The sequence below is a fragment of the Salmo salar genome, chromosome ssa22 (genome assembly GCF_905237065.1).
Source record: "Salmo salar chromosome ssa22, Ssal_v3.1, whole genome shotgun sequence".
NCBI classification, from domain to species: Eukaryota; Metazoa; Chordata; class Actinopteri; order Salmoniformes; family Salmonidae; genus Salmo; species Salmo salar.
Genome location: NC_059463.1, coordinates 34,532,842 through 34,555,653, shown reverse-complemented (window position 1 = coordinate 34,555,653; position 22,812 = coordinate 34,532,842). Strand labels below are relative to the sequence as shown.

General features: G+C 42.0%; 1 protein-coding gene across 5 annotated transcripts in view; it reads right to left on the bottom strand.

Moving 5' to 3' along the window:
• LOC106583269 (nck-associated protein 5-like) overlaps positions 1-22,812 on the bottom strand; it is a 130,060-nt gene that overhangs the window by 67,109 nt on the left and 40,139 nt on the right. Inside the window, exons 3-6 of one of the 5 annotated variants that reach the window (XM_014167225.2) lie at positions 11,678-11,785; positions 9,560-9,697; positions 9,257-9,431; positions 8,842-9,065 (exon numbers count right to left, since the gene is read on the bottom strand). The exons of 2 other annotated variants lie outside the window; for them this stretch is intronic. The gene's annotated coding sequence lies outside the window, so the exon portion shown is untranslated. Of the gene's footprint in view, positions 1-8,841; positions 9,066-9,256; positions 9,698-11,677; positions 11,786-12,282; positions 15,034-22,812 lie in introns of those variants that run through there. 2 more of the 5 variants (XM_014167224.2, XM_014167230.2) reach the window with 2 other exon arrangements.

Here is a 22,812-nt window from a genome sequence, read left to right as displayed (position 1 = left end):
TATTTAGGTTGCAATCTGAGGAGCAGTTACCTCTGCTGTAGAGGATAAGTTCTTTAGAGTTAACTCTCTGTCTCCCTTTCCTGTGGCAGTCCTCGCGAGAGCCAGTTTCATCATAGCGCTTGATGGTTTTTGCGACTGCACTTGAAAAAACCTTAAAAAGTTCTTGACATTTTTCGGATTGACTGACTATGTCTTAAAGTAATGATGGACTGTCATTTCTCTTTGCTTATTTGTTCTGTTCTTGCCATAATATGGACTTGGTCTTTTACCAAATAGGGCTATCTTCTGCATTCCACCCCTACCTTGTCACAACACAACTGATTGGCTCAAACGCATTAAGAAGGAAAGAAATTCCACAAATTAACTTAACAAGGCACACCTGTTAATTGAAATGCATTTCAGGTGACTACCTCATGAAGCTGGTTGAGAGAATGCCAAGAGGGTGCAACGCTGTCATCAAAGCAAAGGGTGGCTACTTTGAAGAATCTGTGTTGTGTTATTTCATAGTTTTGATGTCTCCACTATTATTCTACAATGTAGAAAATAGTCAAAATAAAGAAAAACCCTTGAATGAGTAGGTGTGTCCAAACGTTTGACTGGTACTGTATGTACATCTACCTGAACACTACAGTAGGAGAAACCACCGATCTTGGGTCTTGTTCATTCAAACCCCCTAACCATCAGTGACACTACTCCTCCAGAGTTGCAAAAGTTCACGTTTGGATTCATGTACTCAAACACTGTTTACAGTGTGAAACCTAATAATGGCTTATTCATCAATAAAAGCATTCATTTAACCATGCTCTCGCTGCAAAGCAGCAACTCATCCTGGGGTCCAAACAAGATTTGGGCGATGATATAAAAAATAAAACAGTACATCACACAACACATTATTACACACACTGTACAATATATCTACAATAAAATCCATTATACAGCAATATAACAATATTACAACGTAGGTGGGTGTAGAGTGCATGCGTTAGATTGTGTGTGCGCATGTACGTCTCTTCACAGTCAATTCTGTTCAATAAGGTGTAGTTTGATCTGTATTTAAATCTGACTTTACTGCTTGCATGGGATACTTGATGTGGAAGAGAGTTCCATGTAGTCATGGCTCTATGTAGTACTGTGCGTTTCCCATAGTCTGTTCTGGACTTGGGAACTGTGAAGAGACCTCTGCTGAGGGGTATGCATGGGTGTCTGAGCTGTGTGCTAGGCGTTTGAACAGACAGCTCGGTGCTTTCAGCATTTCAATACCTCTTACAAAGATGGGTAGTGATGCAGTCAAGCTCTCCTCTACTTTGAGCCAGAACATATTGACATGCATGTTATTAATATGTTAGCTTAAGGGCCAGCTGTGCTGCTGTCATGAGTGCTGTCTTCAAATTCCTTGTGATATAGGAGCCAAGGTGCAGCGTGCCGGTAATTCCACATCTTTATTGAAGGAAACCGAAACCAAAACAATAAACAGGTACGCAGCAAGAAACGTAACGCACTGTGCAGTACACACACAGAAATAACAATAACCCACAAACACAGGTGGAGAACAGGCTGCCTAAGTATGATTCCTAATCAGAGACAACGATAGACAGCTGCCTCTGACTAGGAACCATACTCGGCCCAAAACAAAGAAATACAAAAACAACAGACATACAACACATAGAATGCCCACCCCATGTCACACCCTGACCTAACCAAACAGAAAAAAACGATTCTCTCAGGTCAGGGCGTGACAGCTGCTCTGTTCTGGGCCAACTGTAATCTGCCTCTGTTCTTCTTTGTGCCACTTGACCAGGACTATGCAGTAGTCCAGGTGTGAAAAAACTAGGGCCTGTAGGACGGTTTGTTGATCGCGATGTCAAGAAGAGCAGTGCTTTGTTACAGACAGACCTCTCCCCATCTTAGCTACCGTTGCATCAATATGTTTTGACCATAAAAGTTTACAAAATTTACAAAAGGTTACACCAAGCAGTTTAGTCTCCACAACTTGCTCAAATTCCACATTCATTACAAGATTTAGTTGAGGTTTAGTGAATGATTTGTCCAAATACAATGCTTTAGGTTTTTGAAATATTTAGGAGTAGCTTATTTCTTGCCACCCATTCTAAAACGGACTGCAGCTCTTTGTTAAGTGTTGCAGTGATTTCACTTGCTATGGTAGCTGGCATGTATAGTGTTGAATCATCAGCATACATAAACACACAGGTTTTACTCCGTGCCAAAGGCAGGTGATTAGTAAAGATTGAAAAAAGTAAAAAAGGGGCCAAGACAGCTGCCATGGGGAATGCCTGACTACCTGGGTTATGTTAGAGGCACTTCCATTAAAGCCAGACTCAGTAAGTGCAAAATAAAATAATGCAATTTCAAATTTGGTTTATATCTCTCAAATACGAGAGTCAGAAGATGGTGCCAACAGACATGGCAGCTCTGCTTCAAACTCCTAAGCAACTTTGCAGTATTTCTTTTATTTGTTACATTATTGGCCCAGAATGTTTTTTGTGTTAGTACATACAGCCGGAAATAACTTTTGGATATCAGAGCAGCGGTAACTCACCAGCATTACATCCAGGAATACGACTTTCCCGAATTGGATCCTTTGTTCGTACACCCCAGGGCAATTTAACTTATCCCAGAGGCTGCTCCAAGATGCTGCCGGCGGATAAGAGGTATTCGGAGTGGACTTCCAGTCCGACTCAGGAGGCAGGCACACCATCTACCACTTCCAAGTACATTACTCACTAATGTTTGGTCTCTGGACAATATAGTAGACAAGCTCATAGCAAGGATCTCCTTCCAGAGAAACATTGGGGACTGTAACAATCTGTTTCATGGAATCATGGCTCTCTCCGGATATACTGTCCCCGTCCATACGGCCAGCTGAGTTCTCAATACATCGTGCAGACAGGAATAAAGAACTCTCCGGGAAGAAGGAAATGATGTATGTTTCATGATGAACTACTCATGATGCGATTGTGACAACGTACAGAAACTCAAGTCCTTTTGTTCACCGACCTAGAATACCTCACAATCAAATGCGGACCGTATTACCTCCCAAGATACTTATTTTTGGTATAATCACAGCCGTGTATAGTCTCCCCCTCAAGCCGATACCACGACAGCTACACTAGACTTTGTGCAAACTGAAAACCACAAATCCTGAGGCTGCATTTATTGTCGCTGGGGATTATAACAAAGCAAATTTGAGGAAAATGCTACCAAAGTTCTATCAGCACATTGACTGTAGTAATCGTGCTGCTAATGCTCAAAAGCTCTATTCAACGCTGTTCTGACCAATCGGAATCCATGCTTTCTTTTGATTAATCCATGATTGTTTTGATCACGTGGACTGGGATATTTTCCAGATAGCCTCTGAGAATAACATTGACATATACACGGACACAGTGACTGAGTTCATCAGGAAGTGTATAGGCGATGTTGTTCCCACTGTGACTATTAAAACCTACCCAAACCTTTGCCCGCTTTGAGGATAACACAGTGCCACCAAGGCAACATGCTCCCAAGGACTGTGGGCTCTCATTCTCCATGGCCAACGTGAGTAAGACATTTAAGCGTGTTAACCCTCAAGGTTGTCGGCCCAGACGGCATCCCTAGCCGCGTCCTCAGAGCATGTGCAGACCAGCTGGCTGGAGTCTTTACGGACATATTCAATTTCTCCCTATCCCAGTCGGTTGTCTCAATTTGCTTCAAGATGTCCACCATTGTTGCTGTACCCAAGAAAACAAAGGTAACTGAACTCAATGACTATCGCCCCATAGCACTCACTTCAGTCATTTTGATGTGCTTTGAGAGGCGAGTTAAGGATAATATCACCTCTACCTTACACCCTAAACCCACTTCAATTTGCATACCACCCCAATAGATCCACAAACGATGCAATCACCATCGCACTGCCCTATCCCATGTGGGCAAAAGGAATACCTATGTAAGAATGCTGTTCATTGACTATAGCTCAGCTATCAACACCATAGTACCTCCCAAGCTCATCATTAAGCTTGGGGCCCTTGGTCTGAACCCCACCCTGTGCAACTGGGTCCTGGACTTCCTGACGGGCCGTCCCCAGGTGGAGAAGGTATGAAAAACACCTCCACTTCACTGATCCTCAACTCAACCCCCCCAGAATAATAATAGAGAGGATTTCATTCAGCTTTTATTTCTGTCATCACATTCCCAGCGGGTCAGACATTTACATACACTCAATTAGTATTTGGTAGCATTGCCTTTAAATTGTTTAACTTGGGGCAAACATTTTGGGTCGCCTTCCACCACCTTCCCACAATAAGTTGGGTGAATTTTGGCCCATTCCTCCTGACAGAGCTGGTGTAACTGAGTCGGGTTTGAAGGCCTCCTTGCTCGCACACGCTTTTTCAGTTCTGCCCACACATTTTCTATAGGGTTGAGGTCAGGGCTTTGTGATGGCCACTCCAATACCTTGCCTTTGTTGTCCTTAAGGCATTTTGCCACAATTTTGGAAGTATGCTTGGGGTCATTGTCCATTTGGAAGACGCATTTGTGACCAAGCTTTAACTTCCTGACTGATGTCTTGAGATGTTGCTTCAATATATCCACATCATTTTCCTACCTCATGATGCCATCTATTTTGTGAAGTGCACCAGTCCCTCCTGCAGCAAAGCACCCCCACAACATGATGCTACCACCCCCGTGCTTCACAGTTGGGATGGTGTTCTTTGGCTTGCAAGCCTCCCCCTTTTTCCTCCAAACATAACGATGGCCATTATGGCCAAACAGTTATATTTTGTTTCATCAGACCAGAGGATATTTCTCCAAAAAGTACGATCTTTGTCCCCATGTGCAGTTGCAAATTGTAGTCTGGCTTTTATATGGCTGTTTTGGAGCACAGGCTTCTTCCTTGCTGAGTGCGCCTTTCAGGTTATGTCAATATAGGACTCGTTTTACTGTGGATATAGATACTTTTGTGCCCGTTTCCTCCAGCATCTTCACAAGGTCCTTTGCTGTTGTTCTGGGATTGATTTGCACTTTTTGCATCAAAGTGCGTTCATCTCTAGGAGACAGAACGCGTCTTCTTCCTGAGCGGTATGACGGCTGCGTGGTCCCATGGTGTTTATACTTGTGTACTATTGTTTGTACAGATGAACGTGGTACCTTCAAGCGTTTGGAAATTGCTCCCAAGGATGAACCAGACTTGTGGAGGTCTACAATTTATTTTCTGAGGTCTTGGCTGATTTCTTTTGATTTTCCCATGATGTCAAGCAAAGAGGCACTGAGTTTTAAGGTAGGCCTTGAAATACATCCACAGGTACACCTCCAATTGACTTAAATGATGTCAATTAGCCTATCAGAAGCTTTTAAAGCCATGACATTTTCTGGAATTTTCCAAGCTGTTTAAAAAAGGCAGTCAACTTAGTGTATGTAAACTTCTGACCCACTGGAAGTGTGATACAGTGAAATAATCTGTCTGTAAACAGTTGTTGGAAAAATGACTTGTGTCATGCACAAAGGAGATGCCCTAAGCGACTTGCCAAAACTATAGTTTGTTAACAAGAAATTTGTGGAGTGGTTGGAAAAACAAGTTAATGACTCCAACCTAAGTGTATGTAAACTTCCAACTTCAACTGTATTCTATTCTACTGTATTTTAGTCTATGCCACATTGCTCATCCTAATATTTATATATTTCTTAATTCCATTATTTTACTTTAGATTTGTGTGTATTGTTGTGAATTGTTAGAAAATACTGCACTGTTGGAGCTAGGAACACAACCATTTCCCTACACCCGCAATAACATCTGCTAAATATGTGGATGTGACCAATAAAATGTGAAGTCTTAATTTTACTTATTCAGCGCTTTGAAGCCACAGCACTGGAAATACTGGTGCTTTTTAAAATTTTCCCCTCTTCAGGTGTGTTTACATTTTGCAGCTGAATTCTCAGTCAGGCGACTTGAATGCGTAGGGCTCGAGTGTAGCCAAGATGTAACCTCGCTCACACGAGGAGTGATGTTTACAACTCAACTGTCACTCTGCCGTAGTTCCATTTAGCCTTGCAGTCAATCCAGTCGGACTATAACCAAAGACACTGGTAAGAGTACTTTTTGGAATAAAACAATCAATTATTTATGTTATTATCAATTATATTTTACACTTTGTTCTGTTCAGGAAAATAGCTAGTTACTGCTGTTAGGTTCTAAATTAACCTAGTAAAACTCACGGACGATTAGTAAAGCTTAAACCAAACCATTGGGTCAATACAGCTGCATCAGACAAAAGACATTCACACAAGCAATGATATTTAACCCTTTGTCCTATGCGGTGTCTCCTCCTACACATCTGAACAGCCATTGCATCTGTAGCTAGACAAAACCTTAGTGATACCGGTCCTTCCTCACTTCATCTGACCTAACCTCTTCCCCAAAGTGCTCACTCTTCATATCAGTGCTGCCACATGTGATCGTTTTCCCTGCACATTCCAAGCTTAATTGCACCCACCATATACCTTCCTCCTACAGATAACCATTAACTTCTGGTGTAGACCCTCTCTAACCCATTGCACTCAATATTTCAATAGGATACCTGATAATTAACCCTATTTCAAGTTTTAGGAGTCAGAACCCAGAATCCATCACTGCCAACCTGTTCTGCATTTTCTGTAGTGTTTAGCTGTGTTCTGCCTGTTGGCTAGACAAGGCAGCTACTAGTAGCTAGCTGGTTAAATTAGTTTGCTTGCTAGCTAGCTGGCGAGCTATCTAAAGGTTAGCCAATTTTAGGCTTGTCATAATAAAACAATGCTTGTTTTCATTTCATGTATTTCCAAAACCATTTGAATATATTTGTCTTAGCAAATTAGTCTTCCTTCCACAACATAAATATCCAAAGAGTTAACGTTATCAGAGATGTCAGATCACGTCGCATAATATAGCTAATATCTATTGACCATATTAATTTATCAATAGTTGTAGCTAAGTTAGATAGAACTAGCTATGACTGATAGCTAGCTATGAAATATTTAAAGCAAATAATATTACCATCGACTTATTGCTATTCTTTTTTGTTTTACTTTTTACCCCTTTTTCATGATATCCAATTGGTAGTTACAGTATTGTCCCATCGCTGCAACTCCCGTATGGACTCAGGAGGTGAAGGTCGAGAGCCTGCGGCTGCTTCTTGACACACTGCTCGCTGTGCCGCACCAATGTATCAGAGGAAACACCGTACAGCTGGCAACCAAAGTCAGTGTGCATAAGTGCAAAATGATTTATTTATTCCACAAATAGTTAAATGTTTATATGAAACAAAATTATAGAACAAATAATTTGAAGGTGTGTAACTATTTATTTAGACATAAGACAAGATTCATGAGTGAAAGTTTCAGGTACACTACATGACCAAAAGTATGTGGACATCTGCTCGTCGAACGTCTCATTCCAAAATCATTGGCATTAATATGGAGTTGGTCCACCCTTTGCTGCTATAACAGCCTCCACTCTTCTGGGAAGGCTTTCCACTAGATGTTGGAACATTCGTGAGGTCGGGCACTGATGCCGGGCGATTAGGCCTGGCTCTCAGTCGGCATTCCTATTTATCCCAAAGGTGTTCGATTGGGTTGAGGTCAGGGCTCTGTCCAGACCAGTCAAGTTCTTCCACACCGATCTCAACAAATAATTTCTGTATGGACCTCGCTTTGTGCACGGGGGCATTGTCATGCTGAAAAAGTAAAGTGCCTTCCCCAAATTTTTGCCACAAAGTTGGAAGCACAGACTCGTCTAGAATGTCATTGTATAATGTAGCGATAACATTTCCCTTCACTGGAACTAAGGGGCCTAGCCCGAATCATGAAAAACAGCCCCAGACCATTGTTCCTCCTCTACAAACAACTTTACAGTTGCCACTATGCATTTGGGCAGGTAGTTCTCCTGACTTCAGCCAAACCCAGATTTGTCCGTCGGACTGCCAGATGGCGAAGTGTGATTCATCACTCCAGAGAATGAGTCCAATGGCGGTAAGCTTTACACCATTCCAGCCGACGCTTGGCATTGCACATGGTGATCTTAGGCTTGTGTGCGCGCCTGTTCGGCCATGGAAACCTATTTTATGAAGGTCCCGACTAACAGTTCTTGTGCTTACATTGCTTCCAGAGGCAGTTTGGAACTCGGTAGTGAGTGTTGCAACTTGGCTGAAATAGCCAAATCCACTAATTTGAAGGGGTGTCCACATACTTTCGTATATATAGTTTATATTTACAGGTGGATTTTTTTTTTAAATCAAAAAAGTTATTTAACCTTTATTTAACTAGGCAAGTCAGCTAAGAAGAAATTCTTATTTACAATGACGGCCTACCCCGGCCAAACCCTCCCCTAACCCGGACAGCGCTGGGCCAATTGTGTGCCGCCATATGGGACTCCCGATCACGGCTGGTTGTGATACAGCCCGGGATCAAACCTGGGTCTGTAGTGATGCCTTTAGCACTGCCTTAGACCGCTGCACCACTCGGGAGGCCTTGTAGAGGGGACTGTACAATACATTTTCAATAACATGAGGTTATGTACAATTGCTATTTATAAGCAAATGAGGTCTATTTAATTGAGTAGAGGGGACTGTACAATAACATAATGGTGGTTATTTGTGATTATTATTTACAAGAAACTATAGCAACGAATTGTTAGCTATTGGTATTCAGTGTGTATGTGTGTTTATGCGTGTGTGTGCATGCGGACATAAGGGTTTCCATTCATTGTAGCTGTTCAGATCCTAGGGAGGGGGAGGAAAAGACACATCTAGAAACAATCTGTTTGACCCTACTTTTTAAAAACACTTTTTTTATTTTTTATCTTATCACTCATACTTAGCCCTCGGCTGACATGCCTGAACCAGCTCCTGGATATGTGGTGGTGGAATGTCAGGGAGAAGGCTAAGATTCCTTGGGTCACTGGCTACATGAGGGACGATCCTTGGCATTCCTACGTTGGATGCCAACCTCTGTCTGACCACACCTGCTTGCAGTTCAGGGAATTAACTGTAGGGTTTTGGAGTCTTCTTCGCAAACACTGTCTATATTTTTTGTAGTAGCTGAGGGTATAGAACACAGAACAGCAAAGTAAGAGTAATTAGTATAACAATATCAAGATATAGGCAGTAAAATGTCCTGCTACACTGAACAAGTATGGACAGGTTCTGGTTCTGACCGGAGATGTACATAATAGTCTGCATGTACATAACAGGCGAGTATCCAGAATGGCAGGGAAACAGGAATCACTCACATCTTGTTGCCAGCTTTGTTCGTCAGAGCAGGCCTCTCTCAATGTTGATTGTAGTCCAATGCTGCCAGGCGTGTCCTGGCCTCATATGGGTGGTGTTAAGGCAAACCTCTTGCTGGCATACATCAGAATGCGATTCTGGAATGCCTCCAGCTCTGCAGTTAGCCTTGTGTGTTGTCTCATCAAACATATACAAATATATGACACATTTACAGTACTTAAAAGCCAGGTATTTGGGGATATATCTTTAAGTAGGTCTGCAATGTAAAAAAAAGAAAGGGAAAAAAAGCATGTTTTGAGACCTACCTTACACAAAAAGGAGGGATGTAGTCAGAGCTGTCCTCCTCCGATGTCACTTCCTCATCCTTTTCCGATGGGATCCACTATCAACTGATGACACATCCTCTTCCATTTCCTCTTCTGATGTCCTCTACCCAATCAATACTACAAAACATAGCAGAATAATGAAAAGGGTGCATGAGTTGATAATCTCATACAGTTCTAATAGCAATTAAAACAGGCCTGTCATCCCTTTAGACCATTTGTTACACATTGAAATACTGTAGTTGTAGGAGACAATTCGGAGTACCAAAAAAGTTACAACAACAATCTACAAAATGAAATGTACTTTCACACTGCTTATGAGATGGTTTATACTGATTCTGATCCACACTGATGATACTGGCAGTGTCTGTGTCACCAATACTTATTTGGGTCATACTTCCAGTGCATTCGTAATGTATTCAGACCCCTTCACTTTTTCCACATTTGTTACGTTACAGCCTTTTTCTAAAATGGATTAAATAGTTTTCCCCCCCTCAATCTACACACAATAACACATGACAAAGCAAAAACATTTTTTTTATTTTGCAAAAATGTATACAAAATTTTTTAAAATAAAAACACATTTACATAACTATTCAGACCCTTTGCTCAGTACTTTGTTGAAGCACCTTTGGCAGCAATTACAGCCTTCGAGTCTTCTTGGGTATGACACTACAAGCTTGGCACGTCTGTATTTGGGGAGTTCCTCCCATTCTTCTCTGCAGATTCCCTCAAGCTCTTTCAGGTCTCTCCAGAGATGTTCATTCGGGTTCAAGTCCGGGCTCTGGATGGGCCATTCCAGGCCATTCAAAGACTTGTCCCAAAGCCACTCCTGCATTGTCTAGGCTGTGTGCTTATGGTCATTGTCCTATTGGAAGGTGAACCTTTGCCCCAGTCTGAGGTCCTGAGCGCTCTGGAGCAGATTTTCATCAAGGATCTCTCTCTACATTCCTCCATTCATCTTTCCCTCGATCCTGACTAGTCTCCCAGTCCCTGCCGCTGAAAAACATCCCCCAGCATGACGCTGCCACCACGCTTCATCGTAGGGATGGTATTGGCCAGGTGATGAGCGGTGCCTGGTTTCCTCTAGATGGGACGCTTGGCATTCAGGCCAAAGAGTTCAATATTGGTTTCATCAGACCTGAGAATCTTGTGGAGTGCTACAGAGATGGTTGTCCTTCTGGAAGGTTCTCCCATTTCCATAGAAGAACTCTGGAGCTTTGTCAGAGTGACCATCAGGTTGTTGGTCACCTCACTGACCAAGGCCCTTCTCCCTTGATTGCTCAGTTTGTCCGGACGGCTAGCTATTGGAAGAGTCTTGGTGGTTCCAAACTTCTTCCATTTAAGTGAGGCCACTGTGTGCAATGCTGCGAAAAAAAATTGGTACCCTTCCCCAGATCTGTGCCGACCCAATCCTGTCTCAGAGCTCTACATACAATTACTTCCACCTCATGGCTTGGTTTTTTCTCTGACATGCACTGTCAACTGTGGGACTTTATATAGACAGGTGTGTGCCTTTCCAAATCATGTCCAATCAATCTAATATACCACAGGTGGACTCCAATCAAGTTGTAGAAACATCTAAAGGATGATCAATGGAAACAGGATGTACCCGAGCTCAATTTCGAGTCTGAATACGAATGTAAATAAGTTATTTTTAAACATTTTAAAACATATTTGCAAACATTTCAAAAAAACTGTTTTCGCTTTGTCATCATGGGGTATTCGGTGTAGATTGAGTATTTCTTTTAAATCCATTTTAGAATAAGGCTGTAAAGTAACAAAATGTGGAACAAGTAAAAGGGGTCTGAACACTTTTTACCGAATGCAGTGTATGTGAAAAAGAATGACAGTAATCAGTATCCCAAATTGTATCATAGGTGAACAGAATATACATGTTTGAATTAAATGTTCATATTTTGCACGTTTTCTAAATTACATTCAAGATACCTTACATGTCATGTATGGATACGAATATATCAGGATCTTCTTTTATTAAGTCATGCCCACTAAAATAATATGACACTCGAGTAGGTTAAAACTGCATTCAAGTAAAAAATAATTTTGGTCTAATATTAGTTCGAAGTCATGCTATCTTACCTGGCCAACACAGTCGAGTTTGACGCAATTCCAATGTGCTAGACAGCATGCACTTCGAATGTTCCATCTTTGGCAGGGGTGGATGGACCTCTTACTCCCTTCTGGTAACTATGAGGAAAATACTAAAGGTATTGCCGCTGCAATATCAACCACATATTCTCCAAATTACAGACACTATTTGACAAACTATCCTGGCCTTGTAAATGGGTTGCTCAATTTTTTACATAACGTTAGCTAGCCAGGCTGGGCAGTAATGTTACACTTCACACAAACGGTAAGAAACTGACAGTTGGTGTAAAAAGCTGTGGTTTCATTGTAGCTAGCTAGCAAAGAATAACAGTGCAAAGCACGCCACTTTGTACTGGTAGCTAACAACTTTGTAACCATTTACAACTACTTTGTTTCAAAAGTGTCACTGTTAGAAGTAGACGTTACTTAAATAGTTCGCTTAATTAGGTTATTTTGCCGGCTAGTCACTGATAAACACATCATCAGCTAACGTTAGCTACAAGGAAGAAAGTGGGTGTATCTGTCAGTGTCGAGCATAACTGCCCAGCAGAAATGCATTGCGTCTAAGATGGAGTTGACTCCGGAGCTCCCGCCACCTTTCAAAACTGTCACCGATAATTTACTCTTGACCTCCCAATATCTTGTTGTTTTCGGTTAGGGTTTCTTCTCTTCGGTTGATAGTAAATCTTGGGTAGCCAGGCGTTTGTCTGCCATTTGATCAGGTCATTACTAAAAGACAGTTGCAGCAGTGTACCAGGGAGCTGTCTTGTCGCAAGAACAATGATTCAGATATGCCTTGCAATGTACGTCTGACGCAAACGCATTCCATTTGTTTTTTTAACCGTAACATAAATAATTAATATAAACAAACTGATGTAGCAGATTTCAAACTGACACGGAGTTTGGCTTTAAAGAACACCCTCTATTCTGTTAGACAGGTAACACGCAAAGACTGATGGGAAGTAAGACTTGTGTTTCGGAGGACGCATGGCTCTTAACCTTCACCTCTTCCACTTTTTGATAGATGGCCAAGGAGGTCCTGACGTTTCTTTCGCCTCGAGTGGTTTATTAGACCCCTCGAAGACCGATGGGAAGTAGGGAAGTAAGGCTCGATTGGTTAAAATCTGAAGTTTTGATATAGTACTCACATTGTAATCTACATGTGTGTTTTTTTTAATTGAGCTGTCCACTTGGCCAGGTCAAAGTGGTCTTTTGACCTCAATGGGACTTCCTGGATAAATAATAATACAAAATCAGCTCTCTAAATGTATTTTCCTATCTAAGCAAATTTAGTATCAGCTGTTCTTCTGAGTTTCTGGTGCACAGAGGCTGTGTCTCGGTCATGACAAGTATATGACTACATGCCCCTGTGTCGCTATTTTTCATACATTTATTCATTTAGCAGATGTTCTTACACAGAGTCAACCATCCAGAATAAGATTTTCAGAATTCTTCAGGTAAGTATTAGCTCATTTCAAGAGAGAATGATAGTGGATACATGCCAAAAGGTTTTGCATTAGACTCTTAAACAAACACACATTTTGAGGACCACCCCCAGAGAGGGACATTTTGGGTGTCCTTCACGCTGCCTGTTTTGAAGACGTGCTTTATTAAAAATCTTTTGCTTTTGTGGTAATTATATCTGTATCAATTAGGCGCCCAAACCAGCCAGGACCATGCTGTTTAATTTTGGCCAATTCAGTCGGTTGGATTCCAGTTTGGTTATTTTGAAAAAGAGAGGGAGGTGAGGAGGGACTCAAATCCCTGCCTAGGGAGGGAGTATGAATGAATAAATAAATTAAAATATGAGGGGCTCCATTAACACCCCACACATCAAAGGGAAGGGGAGCACTGCACATACTGTGTGTATGCGTTGCGTGTGTCTCCACCCACACTTTCAAGTTTTTATTAATCATATGTACGGGATACACACAGTATACGCCATCCAACCAAATGCTTACTTTCAGGTTCCTTCTCGACAATGCAACAACAATAACAAATAATAAAACATAAGAACAGAAACAAAGTAAATGGCTCAGTAAAATAAACATTTTACCATATACAGGAAGGCACAATTTATAGTCCAATATTTACACACGTTTTGGTGAAGACGGAATTGGGGGGGCATGTGTGTAAATTGTGTGTGGGGGCAATACCTGACACCGAAACTAACTGGACCACACCAGGGTGGGGGTGGAATTTGTTTAGGGGGTGGGTTATGAGGTGAGGGATATTACTGTACTGCATGTGGGGGGTAAAGTGTGTGACACCAGGGCCAGCAGGACAACAGTAGAGTAGAGTGAATTTTGACCCGGGGGCAGCGGGAGCAAAATGACAGTTCACTAACTGTATAAACCTAACCTCAGGATATGATACACCACAGATGACACACACATTCATCAGCACTGTATGTGCATCTCTGTCAACAAACAAACACTGTCACACATATGACTCCGGGCATTTAGGAACTGTCAGTTTAAGTCTGTCACTAATCCACTTACATCATAGCAGAATGAATGACTGATCGTGACCTAGATTATCACCTAATAGTGTTATATCAGGTTTACTCTACATTAACCTGCTCTTCGCCACACCATTCGCAGGAGTCACACAGATAAAGTAGCCCATACAGACAGAGCTAACATATTGACATTGAAATGGCAACCATTTTCCTTAAAACAGGGACAGCAAAAAGTGAGAACAGGACGAGGTTGGATGGTGAATGATGGCACGCCTGAAGACCAACAGTGAGCTTGATTTAGGTCAGACTACCTCACCTGTGTGAAGTGGAATGTAATCAAACAATCAAATATCGCAATGACTCACGAGGACGCAGCAGAACAATGAGGTGTGAATGTATAAATGTCAGAGGGCTAGTGTCCAGGGAGTCCTCATGCGTAATAGACACACACACACACACACACAATGGAATTCAAGCAGACAGTGTGAAAGCATACCTGACCCCTCTCTGTGTCACCTTAGAAAGGTCCGTTGTTTTTCTCAGTATCAAATCGTTTCCGGGTAACAATTAAGTAAGTACCATACTGTTATTGTTTTCATTTAAATTGGTCAAAAAGAAACAAAAATAGCTTCTTAGCAAAGAGCAATTTCCCAAGCAAGAATTTAGCTAGGACTGTCTGGGAGTGGTCTGATCGGAGAAGGAAAACGATCTGTTATTGGCAGAGAGGTTTGGAACGCTCTTATTGGTCTGTTAACAAATTTACGGCCTGGTGTTGCCACCAGGTAGGCCAAAACTCCATCCCACCAAAACAAGCTGAAATTTTGGCCGGTTTTGTCAAACAGCTCTTACACTAAAATGGCATTATCATAATTTTCACAATATTATTCCAACCTCATTCAATAATATAAACTCAACAAAAAAATAAACATCAATTTCTCAGGACCCTGTCTTTCAAAGATAATTCATAAAAATCCAAATAACTTCACAGGTCTTCATTGTAAAGGGTTTAAACACGGTTTCCCATGCTTGTTCAATGAACCATTAACAATTAATTTACATGCACCTGTGGAACGGTTGTTAAGACACTAACAGCTTACAGACGGTAGGCAATTAAGGTCACAGTTATGAAAACTTAGGACACTAAAGAGGCCTTTCTACTGACTGAAAAACACCAAAAGAAAGATGCCCAGGGTCCCTGCTCATCTGCATGAACATGCCTTAGGCATGCTGCAAGGAGGCATGAGGACTGCAGATGTGGCCAGGGCAATAAATTGCAATGACCGTACTGTGAGACGCCTAAGACATCGCTATAGGGAGACAGGACAGACAGCTGATCGTCCTCGCAGTGGCTGACCACGTGTAACAACACCTGCACAGGATCGGTACATCCGAACATCACACCTGCGGGACAGGTACAGGATGGCAACAACAACTGCCCGAGTTACACCAGGAATGCACAATCCCTCCACCAGTGTTCAGACTGTCCGTAGTCGGCTGAGAGAGGCTGGACAGAGGGCTTTGTAGGCCTGTTGTAAGGCAGGTCCTCACCAGACATCACTGGCAACAACGTCACCTATGGGCACAAACCCACCGTCGCTGGACCAGACAGGACTGGCAAAAAGTGCTCTTCACTGATGAGTGGTGGTTTTGTCTCACCAGGGGTGCAGGTCGGATTCACGTTTATCGTCGAAGGAATGAGCTTTACACTGAGGCCTGTACTCTGGAGCAGGATCGATTTGGAGGTGGAGGGTCCGTCATGGTCTGGGGCGGTGTGTCACAGCATCATTGGACTTAACTTGTTGTCATTGCAGGCAATCTCAACGCTGTGCGTTACAGGGAAGACATCCTCCTCCCTAATGTGGTACCCTTCCTGCAGGCTCATCCTGACATGACCCTCCAGCATGACAATGCCACCAGCCATACTGCTCATTCATGGCGTGATTTCCTGCAAGACAGGAATGTCAGCGTTCTGCCATGGCCAGCGAAGAGCCCGGATCTCAATCCCACTGAGCACGTCTGGGACCTGTTGGATCGGAGGGCTAGGGCCATTCCCCCCAGAAATGTCCGGGAACTTGCAGGTGCCTTGGTGGAAGAGTGGGGTAACATCTCACAGCAGGAACTGGCAAATCTGGTGCAGTCCATGAGGAGGAGATGCACTGCAGCTGGTGGCCACACCAGATACTGACTGTTACTTTTGATTTTGACCCCCCCTTTGTTCAGGGAAACATTATTCAATTTCTGTTCGTCACATGTCTGTGGAACTTGTTCAGTTTATGTCTCAGTTGTTGAATCTTATGTTCATACAAATATTTACACATGTTAAAGTTTGCTGAAAATAAACAGTTGACAGTGAGAGGACGTTTCTTTTTTTGCTGAATGTATATAAATAATAAATGTACAGCAAGAGACAGACACCCTCATACACATATGCACACACTATCGAACGTGCATACATAGACACACACACACAAACCCCTCAACTCCCCCCTCAGTGTATAGTATACACTCAAACAGACAGATGCATACACTCCCCAGAGAGTTGAGGAATGTGAGATCAGTTGTCATAGGACGTTAATCCTCATGAACACCCAAACAATAGGAGTAGCATGTGCTACAGGGACCCTCCAGGGGCTCAGAGTGTGTCCCACAGGGACGGCCATTATGGAGAATCACGGCACAGTTTCACATACAGTAGACACCCTCTAATGGGATATGGATGTGAAAATAATAAGGTCACGGAGGTCTGATAACAAGCAAGTTTTTCCTTCCTTCGTCTTTTATGGTAATATTTTGAGTATCATCTTTGCCTAGGGTTAGAGAACTTATACTAGACTACCAACAGACTGAACGTGATCTAACCGATGTCTACAGAAACCAACTTGACAAAAAGTGTGGTAGTCAAGTCAAAGCGTATTTAATTCATATCACATTAGGTCACCTAGCATACATTTGTCTTTTCCTAATCTCGCTGACTTTGAAGATGGTGAAGAATAGGGTGACCAGATGTCCCCGATTCTGATGGCCTGTCCCCTGCTAGAGGTGTCCCTATTAGCCCTTAGAAAGAAAAAAATAAACTGTCGTTAAACTGTGTCTGATATTTCAATAATCAAAACACTGTATCCAATCAGATTTGTAAAAATATTGTCTGTCCCTGTACCAAACTTGTTTGCCCCCGCGGCTTCGCCGCATACCTTGAATGTTCAGGCAAACGTGGGATCAGTGATACATTGTAACCACTGCATGAACCATGCCCATGGCCAGAAAGTGTTTCATGCAACATCATAGGCTACCAAACTTGACATTTACTAGATAGAAATTGATTACTTCTTCTAGCCTGTGTTATGACGACTAAAAGTAGGCTATTTGAAAGGACTATAGCGAAAATGTGTTAACTATTTCCCAGATTTTAATTTCCAAAATCAGGTCACCATGGTGTAAAGAAACAGTCATCCACCCCTTCCACTCTCTCCATTGGAATGTGTGCCATCCTGGGGGGCTAGCAGTTGTTAGCGGGCATGTGTGGCTGCAAGTGCCACCTCTGTTTGAGCACCTGGTCTGAAATTTTGTCCTTAAAACACAAGACATTTTTCAAAATATCCGTTTACACCCGTTACTGGTGTTAGGGAAGACGGATAGTAGACTCTGTCCAGTAGTTTAACCTCTTTTCCAAAACTGCGACAAAAACATTGTTAAAATAATTTGTTGATACAGTAAAACCTCTTGAATAAAAACCAAGAACTCAACATGATATCCAAGAATGGATTGAAAATATATTAATGAACCACAGACAAATGGACAGCCGAGTGGATCAGAATCCTGCACAGAGATGTATATGAAATCAAAGGGAAATTATAAAGTAATTTAACCACGGCGGCAGAAATGGACCATCCCGCTGATGAAACAGCATTTCCCCAACCAGACATTAGCCTCCTCGCATGCATTTAAATAATCTCACAGCAGATTACAACCGCAGCAGAATAGTGCCGTTTGGCATCAATAGTGTCCATTAATTAACATGGGAGAGAGTAAACCGCCCAGAGCAATAATATACTCCTTAAAGACGAGAGAAGAGAAAGAAAAGAGCAAATAAAGACAAAAAGGGAGCAAAAAAACTGCATACTTTTGAAGAATACTTGAATAATTAATCAAGGAGAATCTCAAATGGAAAATAATTAAAATCAACAGATGGCCTCTCCATTACTCCCGTTTCTTTCCCTTCTCCACTTCCAAGCTCTATCCTTCACCAAATCTTGGCTTTGCGTGTGTCCAGAGAAGCCATTTGCTTTGTCCCCCACTCTTCTTCCTGTGCAACAGCGGAGGGACTGAACCTGGAACCCTGGACAGACGACTCCATTCACTCTCCTGTGCAGGCCAGCCTCAATGGAGACGCAATGGAGGGGCTCAGTGGCCAGTAAATCTCCCAGATCAACACGAGCTTGGAGGGTCTAATCCAGCTAATCTTATAGCATTGTGACACTCAACTCTCAGGCATGGCCCACTGTTGTAACCGACACCAATGGAAAGTCATTAACCGGACACACTTAAGGATACGGCACAGACGTCAGGCTAGCTAATTCTAATTAGAGGTCGACCGATTATGATTTTTTAAACGCTGGTACCGATTATTGGAGGACCAAAAAAAGCCGATACCGATTAAATCGGTCGATTTATATTTATTTATTTGTAATAATGACAATTACAACAATACTGAATGAACACTTATTTTAACTTAATATAATACATCAATAAAATCAATTTAGCCTCAAATAAATAACGAAACATGTTCAATTTGGTTTAAATAATGCAAAAACAAAGTGTTGGAGAAGAAAGTAAAAGTGCAATATGTGCCATGTAAAAAAGCTAACGTTTAAGTTCCTTGCGCAGAGCATGAGAACATATGAAAGCTGGTGGTTCCTTTTAACCTCTTATGGCTAGGGGGCAGTATTTTCACGGCTGGATAAAAAAAACGTACCCGATTTAATCTGGTTACTAATCCTACCCAGTAACTAGAATATGCATATACTTATTATATATGGATAGAAAACACCCTAAAGTTTCTAAAACTGTTTGAATGGTGTCTGAGAGTATAACAGAACTCAAATGGCAGGTCAAAACCTGAGAGATTTACAGGAAGTGGCCTGTCTGACCATTTCTGGAACTTCTTTGCCATCTCTTTTACAAAGGATCTCTGCTCTAACGTGACACTTCCTACGTCGTCCATGGGCGCTCAGAGCCCGGGAAAAAACAGAATGTCGTCATCCCAGCCCCAGGCTGAAACACATCATCGCCTTTCTCAAGTGGCCGATCAAGGGACTGTGGACTTAGGCGCGTGACCTGGCCGCCCCCGTCTTTGTGATTTTTTTCCTCTGTTTGCCGAAAAGGAGATTCCCAATCGGAATATTATCGCTTTTCTACGAGAAAAATGGCATAAAAATTGATTTTAAACAGCGGTTGACATGCTTCGAAGTACGGTAATGGAATATTTAGATTTTTTTTGTCACGAATTGCGCCATGCGCACGACCCTTCTTTACCATTCGGATAGTGTCTGGGACGCACGAACAAAACGTCGCTATTCGGATATAACGATGGATTATTTTGGACCAACCCAACATTTGTTATTGAAGTGGCAGTCCTGGGAGTGCATTCTGACGAAGACAACAAAAGGTAATCAAACTTTTATAATAGTAAATCTGATATTGGTGAGTGCTAAACTTGCCAGGTGTCTAAATAGGTAGCCCGTGATGGCTGGGCTATGTACTTAGAATATTGCAAAATGTGCTTTCACCAAAAAGCTATTTTAAAATCGGACATATCGAGTGCATAGAGGAGTTCTGTATCTATAATTCTTAAAATAATTGTTATGCTTTATGTGAACGTTTATCGTGAGTAATTTAGTAAATTGTTAGCAAATTCCTCCGGAAGTTTGCGGGGGTATGCTAGTTCTGAACGTCACATGCTAATGTAAAAAGCTGTTTTTTGATATAAATATGAACTTGATTGAACAAAACATGCATGTATTGTATAACATAATGTCCTAGGTGTGTCATCTGATGAAGATCATCAAAGGTCAGTGCTGCATTTAGCTGTCTTCTGGGTTTTTGTGACATTATATGCTAGCTTGAAAAATGGGTGTCTGATTATTTCTGGCTTGGTACTCTGCTGACATAATCTAATGTTTTGCTTTCGCTGTAAAGCCTTTTTGAAATCGGACAGTGTGGTTAGATAAAGGAGAGTCTTGTCTTTAAAATGCTGTGAAATAGTCATATGTTTGAAAAATTGAAGTTTTTGTATTTTTGAGGAATTTGTAATTCGCGCCACGCCTATCATTGGATATTGGAGCAGGTGTTCCGCTAGCGGAACGTCTAGATGTAAGAGGTTTTAACATGAGTCTTCAATATTCCCAGGTAAGAGGTTTTAGGTTGTAGTTATTATAGGACTATTTCTCTCTATACCATTTGTATTTCATATACCTTCGACTATTGGATGTTCTTATAGGCACTTTAGTATTGCCAGTGTAACAGTATAGCTTCCGTCCCTCTCCTCGCCCCTACCTGGGCTCGAACCAGAAACACATCGAAAACAGCCACCCTCGAAGCATCGTTATCCATTGCTCCACAAATGCCGCGGCCCTTGCAGAGCAAGGGGAACAACTACTTCAAAGTCTCAGAGCGAGTTCCGTCACCGATTGAAACACTATTAGCGCGCACCCCGCTAACTAGCTAGCCATTTCACATCGGTTACACCAGCCTAATCTTGGGAGTTGATAGGCTTGAAGCACAACGATGAGCTGCTGGCAAACGCACGAAAGTGTTGTTTGAATGAATGTTTACGAGCCTGCTGCTGCCTACCACCGCTCAGTCAGACTGCTCTATCAAATATCAAATCATAGACTTAATTATAACATAATAACACACAGAAATACGAGCCTTAGGTCATTAATATGGTCAAATCGGGAAACTATCATTTCGAAAACAAAACGTTTATTCTTTCAGTGAAATACGGAACCTTTCCGTATTTTATCTAACGGGTGGCATCCCTAAGTCTAAATATTGCTGTTACATTGTATAACCTTCAATGTTATGTCATAATGATGTACAATTCTGGCAAATTAATTACGGTCTTTGTTATGAATAAATGGTCTTCACGCAGTTCGCAACGAGCCAGGCGGCCCAAACTGCTGCATATACCCTGACTGCTTGCACGGAACACAAGAGAAGTGACACAATCTAGTTCAAAGAAAGTCATGTTAGCAGGCAATATTAACTAAATATGCAGGTTTAAAAAGATATACTTGTGTATTGATTTTAAAGAAAGGCATTGATGTTTATGGTTAGGTACACATTGGTGCAACGACAGTGCTTTTTTCGCGAATGCGCTTGTTAAATCATCACCCGTTTGGAGAAGTAGGCTGTGATTCGATGAGAATTTAACAGGCACCCCATCGATTATATGCAACGCAGGACACGCTAGATAAACTAGTAATATCATCAACCATGTGTAGTTAACTAGTGATTATGTTAAGGTTGAGAGTTTTATATAAGATAAGTTTATTAATGCTAGCTAGCAACTTACCTTGGCTTCTTGCTGCACTCGTGTAACACGCAGTGCACACGCACGCAGGCTCCTCGTGGAGTGCATTGTAAGGTGGTTAGAGCATTGGACTTGTAACCAGAAGGTTGCAAGATCAAATCCCCAAGCTGACAAGGTAAAAATCTGTCGTTCTGCCCCTGAACAAGGCAGTTAACCCACCGTTCCTAGGCCATCATTGAAAATAAGAATGTGTTCTTAACCTGTTAGGGCTAGGGGGCAGTATTGACACGGCCGGATAAAAAATGTACCCGATTTAATCTGGTTACTACTCCTGCCCAGTAACTAGAATATGCATATAATTATTGGCTTTGGATAGAAAACACCCTAAAGTTTCTAAAACTGTTTGAATGGTGTCTGTGAGTATAACAGAACTCATATGGCAGGCAAAAACCTGAGAAGATTCCAAACAGGAAGTGCCCTCTCTGACAAGTTGTTGTTCATCTTGGCTCTTTTTATTGAAGACTGAGGATCTTTGCCGTAACGTGACATTTCCTACGGCTCCCATAGGCTCTCAGAACCCGGGAAAAAGCTGAATGATATCGAGGCAGGCCCAGGCTGAAACACATTATCGCGTTTGGATAGTGGCTGGTCAGAGTACTCCGAGACTCACGCTCGTGCACGAGATGTATTTATTTTCTCTCTCTTTGTACGTATACAGGCTTTCCCGGTCGGAATAGTATCGCTTTTTTACAAGAAAAATGGCATAAAAATTGATTTTAAACAGCGGTTGACATGCTTCGAAGTACGGTAATGGAATATTTAGAATTTTTTTGTCACGAAATGCGCCATGCTCGCCACCCTTATTTACCCTTTCGGATAGTGTCTTGAACGCACGAACAAAACGCCGCTGTTTGGATATAACAATGGATTATTTGGGACCAAACCAACATTTGTTATTGAAGTAGCAGTCCTGGGAGTGCATTCTGATGAAGAACACCAAAGGTAATCAAACTTTTCTAATAGTAAATCGGAGTTTGGTGAAGGCTAAACTTGCTGGGTGTCTAAATAGCTAGCCCTGTGATGCCGGGCTATCTACTGAGAATATTGCAAAATGTGCTTTCACCGAAAAGCTAT